Raw genomic sequence first — 6000 nt, forward strand, 5'->3', positions numbered from 1 at the left:
AATGCCACACTGGGATGGCTGGGCCACATGTGCTGTTAACCAGACAGTCTTGTTCCACGGCTGGAGCCTGAGCACATTTTAGGCCCTGGTGGCTGGCAGCACCCTGTGAGGACCGTTAACCACTTGGCTGAGACCCGCTGGGCAGATGCCTCTGAAATCTATGCTGGTCCGAATCCCACCTGGGGTATTTTGTGCTCTTAGGGACACCATAGTAATTGATGTACTATGCCTAAGATGGACTGAAACTGTCTGATATTGGAATAAATTCAACCTCACTGGTAATAAAAGCTAAGTGCATAAAAACAAGATGTCATTTTATTATAATTTTCCCTGGACATTTTATTATAATTTTTTTTTTTTTTTTTTTTGAGATGGGTTCTTGCTCTGTCGCCCAGGCTGGAGTGCAGTGGTGCCATCTCGGCTCACTGCAAGCTCCGCCCCCCGGGTTCACACCATTCTCCTGCCTCAGCCTCCCAGGCAGCTGGGACTACAGGTGCCCGCCACCACGCCTGGCTAATTGTTTGCATTTTTACTAGAGACAGGGTTTCACCGTGTTAGCCAGGATGGTCTCGATCTCCTGATCTCGTGATCCGCCCACCTCAGCCTCCCAAAGTGTTGGGATTACAGGCGTGAGCCACTGCGCCCGGCCATTTTATTATAATGTTTAGGTTGGCCAAGATTAAAAAAGATGACAGCTCTGTGGGCTAGAGGGTGGAGAGACAAGCCCTCTCCTACACTGATGAGGAGTATCAGGATTCTGCAGCAACACCTTTGAGTGGGCATAACCTTGGACTCAAACAATTTTCCTTATAGGCAATAACCTACGAAATAGTGGGATATACGACAAAGATCTATGTGCCAGGATATGTGTTGGGGGATTTGTATTTGGAGAAAATTAAATGTGCAATGAGAGGTGAGTAGTTAAATATATTTTGGTATATCCATAGAATGAAATTCCAGGCAGTCATAAAATGATGCTGGCTTTTATGTGTTGTTATGGAAAGATGTTCCAGGTATATAATTGGGTAGAAAATATAGGTTACAAAATAACATGTATAGTATGAGCTCATTTTTGTTAAAAAAAAAAAAAAAACCCAAACTATCTGTATCTAGATGTGAAAAATGCATGGAAATATTAACAATAGTTATCTTTGGGTGATGGGGTTATGGATAAATCCCATGCTTTCTAACATTTTTTAAAGGGAAAGTGATAACTTGAATAACACAAATGGACTGTCTTTAGAGGCAAGAGACCAGGCTAGTAAGGCCTGCAAGAGGGTGGCATGGCAGCTGAAAGGAGGGTGCTGGGGTTACTGTAGGCCTGAGTGTAGCTTCTGCTCAGACAGGAATTGTCTGTGGGGCTCTGGGCAGGTGGTGCAAGCTCTCTGAACTTTGGTGTCCTTATCCGAAGAAGGGGGTCTGAGGATACCTACTTCACAGTTGTATTGTGAGGATTAAGTGGGATAATTTCTGTAAAGTACTTGGCACATGATAAGCATGCAATAAATCTTAATAATATATAAACATTCTATCAATATTGAATGCTAGCATTATCTACCTCTCTAAACACACACACACACTAATCCGCATATCTAAAAGAGTGGACTTGTTTTCTTTTTCTTTTTAAAACCATTTTTAGAAACTGGTGTTTATTTTCTGTCAACCTTCTTTCCATGTTGCTTCAGAGCCTGTGCAAGAACAGTGTAAGGCCATTCAGTGGTTGGTCCTACCCATTCAGTGGCCTGAGCAGGGGGAGTGGCGGACCAGTCTTCCGTGGCAGGCTGAGCACTCCAGTCTTGGGTAGGGAACTGCTGAATAGGCACAGAGGGCACCTGCATGCCGTCAGACCAGTCTGCAACCTCGGGCTGAGTAGCCGTGAACTCAGGGGCCGGAGCAGTGTCCATTCACCCTGAAATTCCTCCTTGTCACAGCCTTTTCAGCAGCAGCCTGCTCTTCTTTTTCAGTCTCTTCAGGATCTCTGTAGAAGTAGAGATCAGGCATGACCTCCCACTGCTGTTTGCAGGCAATTGAGCCGCTGCATGGGCAGAATTTCCTGGGCCAGTATCCACATCAAGCCCACTGAGTGAGCTTCTTGTTGCATGGGATGGCAATGTCCACATGGCACGGTGGAGAATCTGTGTGACACAGAGCAATGGTAGGTAGGTTGTAACATAAAATGCCTCTGTGAGATACTGGTCGCTGGCCCTGCAATCAGTAACCACAAGAACCCGTGGATCTGGGAAGGTTGCCTAGATCTGGCTAGTGAAGGTTCCAGGAGTGAAGTGGCCAGCAATAGGAGTGGCTCCAGTGGCAGCAGCACACTTCCGCACGGCCCTCTGGCCAGTGCTCCTGGAGGATATGACACTGGCATCAGCAGGGTTTTCTATGGCCACGATGGTGCGAGCCACCAGCAGAAGCTTCTCCCAGGTCCTCTTTAGATTCATGACGTAGATGCCGCCACTTTTCCTCTTACAGATGTGCTGTTCCATTTGGAAGTCAAGGTTGGTGCCATGTAAGTGGGTTCCTGCTGCAAGGAACTTAAGGACATCCTCCTCTTTCATTTGCAGGACATCAAGGGCTCTGGACCTTGTGAAAGCTTCCCTTTGAGTTATGACGGGAATCCAGAACAACACTCTGTGGACCCCCTCTGTGGGTAGCAGGGAAAGCGAGTAGACTTGTTTTCTAAAACTCCCAAAGACGGACTCCATAGACGGCGTCACAGGGAAACCAATGTCAGCTCCAAATTAAGAAGAATCTCCTAGTTATTCAAAGGTAAAAATGGGAGGCCCGTAGCTGGAGGTATTCCAGTAGCTCGTGGGTAAACAGATAGCAGATGTATGGGGGTGATATATGACAGTGAGAAGATTGGGTTGACCTAGCCAGTGGCATCCCCTTCAGTCTCCACATTGAAGCCATTGGCAAAGGGGATGAGAAGCTGGCTCAGGGTCAGGCTACCTGGGGCCTCGCAGCAGCTCTGCCCCTTTCCTAGCAGGTGGGATGCTGGGAGTCCTCTCTCCTCTCAGTCCCAATATTCACAGGGCCAAAACAATTTCTGCTGTGCAGTTGTAAGAATTGGAAATAATGCAATCTAGCTCCTCCTTCTATTAGTGGTTTTGTTCTGAAAATAGTGGAGCTAGGACTTGAGCAAATATTCCTCCATTCACTCTTCTGTGCCTGCATTCATTCACTAGACAAATATCTATGGAGCTGTGTGCCCAGCTTCTGTAACAGGCAGGGCCCCTGGAAGGCTCCCAAGCTCCACAGACCTGCTGTCGAGGGTCTGCAAAATCCTGATCCCACTGTCAGGCTTTATTGTCGTGTTCTGCACGGGCACCAAAGGGCAGCGCTTGGTGATGATGAAGCTGGGCTCCTTGCCAGAAAGACAGCAGGAAGTTTTGCCGCGATGTGCAGCCTTCCTTGAACACAGAGAGGGAAACAAGAAAAACCCCATGGCCAATGTCATGATGTGGGAGTTATTCTGGCCATGCTAAGATAATGTGCCAGATAAAGGGCATCTCAAACTCGCCAGCTCTCCCTGCCTCTCCCCTCCTCCCTCCCATTCCCAAGCTATGAAGGTGGCAGGAGGAAGAGAGCTTGGAACCACGGGGACCCTGCTTGGGAGGGACTGTTCCTTCTGGACTTTCTGCCTCCGAAAATCTACTTCCATCTCAGCTCCAGCTCAGCTTCAGGTCTGTCACAGATGTCCCCAACCTTGGCCCATCTTCCCCATCCAGCAAACACAGTCACACTTTGACCACGGGCTTACCCCTGCATTATGACTGTGTGCAGGTGTGAGCTTGGCCTCCGCCACACCCAGGGTCCTCTTCAAAGTGGGGTGCGTGGAAAGAAAGTAGCAGTGCTGGGGACTTTATAACTTTGGTTTCACAGTCTTTTGCCTGTTTTATAATGTGTGGGATAGACTGGAAAAGTGGTATCCATGGCCAGGTGTGGTGGCTCACGCCTGTAATTCTAGTACTTTGGGAGGCCGAGGCAAGTGGATCACTTGAGGTCAAGAGTTCAAGACCAGCCTGGCCAACATGGTGAAACCCCATCTCTACTAAAAATACAAAAATTAGCCAGGCGCGGTGGTGGGCACCTGTAATCCCAGCTACTTGGGAGGCTGAGGCAGGAGAATCGCTTGAACCCAGGAGGCGGAGGTTGCAGTGAGCCGAGATTATGCCATTGCACTCCAGCCTGAGCTTCAGAGAGAGACTCTGTCTCAAGAAAAAAAAGAAAAAAAGTGGTATCCACAAGCAATTTATAAGTAAATACATATATAATTAATAATTCAAGTATTAATTAGGAATAAAAAGGAATGATCATTGCTTCTGAGCTGCTCCTGGTTCATCACACCAGGGGCAGCTCAGGAGCTATGGTCATTTCTTCCTTTTTATTCCTAATTAATAAATAGTACTTTGTTAATTATAACAACAGATACTATATTTTATAATTATATTTTATATCTTATAATAAAATATATTATTATGTGTAATTATGACTACATGGCTGGGCGCAGTGGCTCATACCTGTAATTCCAGCACTTTGGGAAGCTGAGCTGGGCAGGTCACTTGGAGGTCAGGAGTTCAAGACCATCCTGGCCAACATGGCGAAACCCCATCTCTACTAAAAATACAAAAATTAGCCGGGTGTGGTGGTAGGTCCCTGTAATTCCAGCTACTCAGGAGACTGAGACAGGAGAATTGCTTGAACCCAAGAGGCGGAGGTTTCAGTGAGCCGAGATCATGCCACTGCACTCCAGCCTGGGTGACAGAGTGAGACTCTGTCTCCAAAAAAAAAAAAAATTATGACTATATAATAACATAATTATTATTATATAATACCATAACAATAAATAATGCTGAATACATATTAATAATTGATACATATTAAAGGCGAGTGTTTAGCAGTTTTTAAAGTTAGGAATGCGTGATCAGATAATTCAGAGCCAACCATCAAAGACCAGGAGCAATGGTTAGGTTATTTACTGCTTTTCTCAGGGTTCTCTGAGCGTAGCTTGCTCCTGGTTGGGGATCTTAAGTGTTTGCGAAATGAATGAATAAAAAAATCGGACTCCTGGTCTTTTGGGAGGCTGGAAGTAACTTGAAGGTTCATATGCATTGTGTCAACAGAAAAAAAAAATCACAAATTTATAAATTTAGAAAGGAGACTATTTCTTATAAAGGATTATAGCCTGGAAGGTGGCCATTCTGCCAGACTGGAAAATATTGCCTCTGGAAGAGGCCGGCCATTAGCAGGTACTTTGAGGGAGGGAAAGATGAGACAGGAATTCATGGATGGGTTGGCCAAGTAGACATATTCAACAAGTTACAGGAGGAGCTATGAATATTCATGAAAGGGGTTCTGATGTATATATGAACGAACGTGTGTGTTATGTGTGCCTTATGTTCTCTTTGGGAAGGAGACAGTGTTTAAATGCATTCTAGTTAGGCCGTGTAGGTCGAAAGGTAAAGTAGGGCCTTGAAGGCACTCAGTGTGCAGCCTCTATAAACCGGCCGGAACCTGTTTACAGCTGGTGGTCTCTTATCAGGAGGAAGTACTGAAATCAGCCTCTGTCCAGTCAAAGCTGAAGCTGTGGCTTGCGGAACAGGGGGGCAGTTAGTCAGCATATGGCGTGAGTTGAAGTTGTTTAGTGTTGCCGATCTTGAGGTCAGTGCTTGTTCAGATGCTAGAGAAACCTTAGAGTCATTAGAACATGACTACAGTAGTTTCTTTAAGGATGGGGTTGTGTCACTTAACCCTTGCTTGGCTTGGCCTTAGATCCTGTTTATAATTTGGTACCTTATTGCCACAAAGAGTCCATTCGATCAGTCTTATGATCTCTATGTTCACATTAACGTTGGTCAGTTATTGTGTTCAAGCCACAAAAGGGAAGGGGTTTATAACAGGGTGGGTCTGACCTCCTGTCCCGTGATGGCCTGGAACTCAGTTTTTACAGTTTCTCTGAGGTTCTCTTGGCCAAGGGGGGTCTATTCAGTTGGT

The 6000-nt window shown here is 46.0% G+C and overlaps 1 pseudogene; it reads right to left on the reverse strand.

The window, feature by feature from the left end:
• The window catches only part of LOC144331516 (small ribosomal subunit protein uS2-like), a 41245-nt pseudogene extending 37471 nt beyond the window's left edge, over nucleotides 1–3774 (reverse strand).
• Between the last annotated feature and the right edge of the window lie 2226 nt (nucleotides 3775–6000).

This window comes from Macaca mulatta, chromosome 10 (assembly GCF_049350105.2).
Source record: "Macaca mulatta isolate MMU2019108-1 chromosome 10, T2T-MMU8v2.0, whole genome shotgun sequence".
NCBI lineage: Eukaryota > Metazoa > Chordata > Mammalia > Primates > Cercopithecidae > Macaca > Macaca mulatta.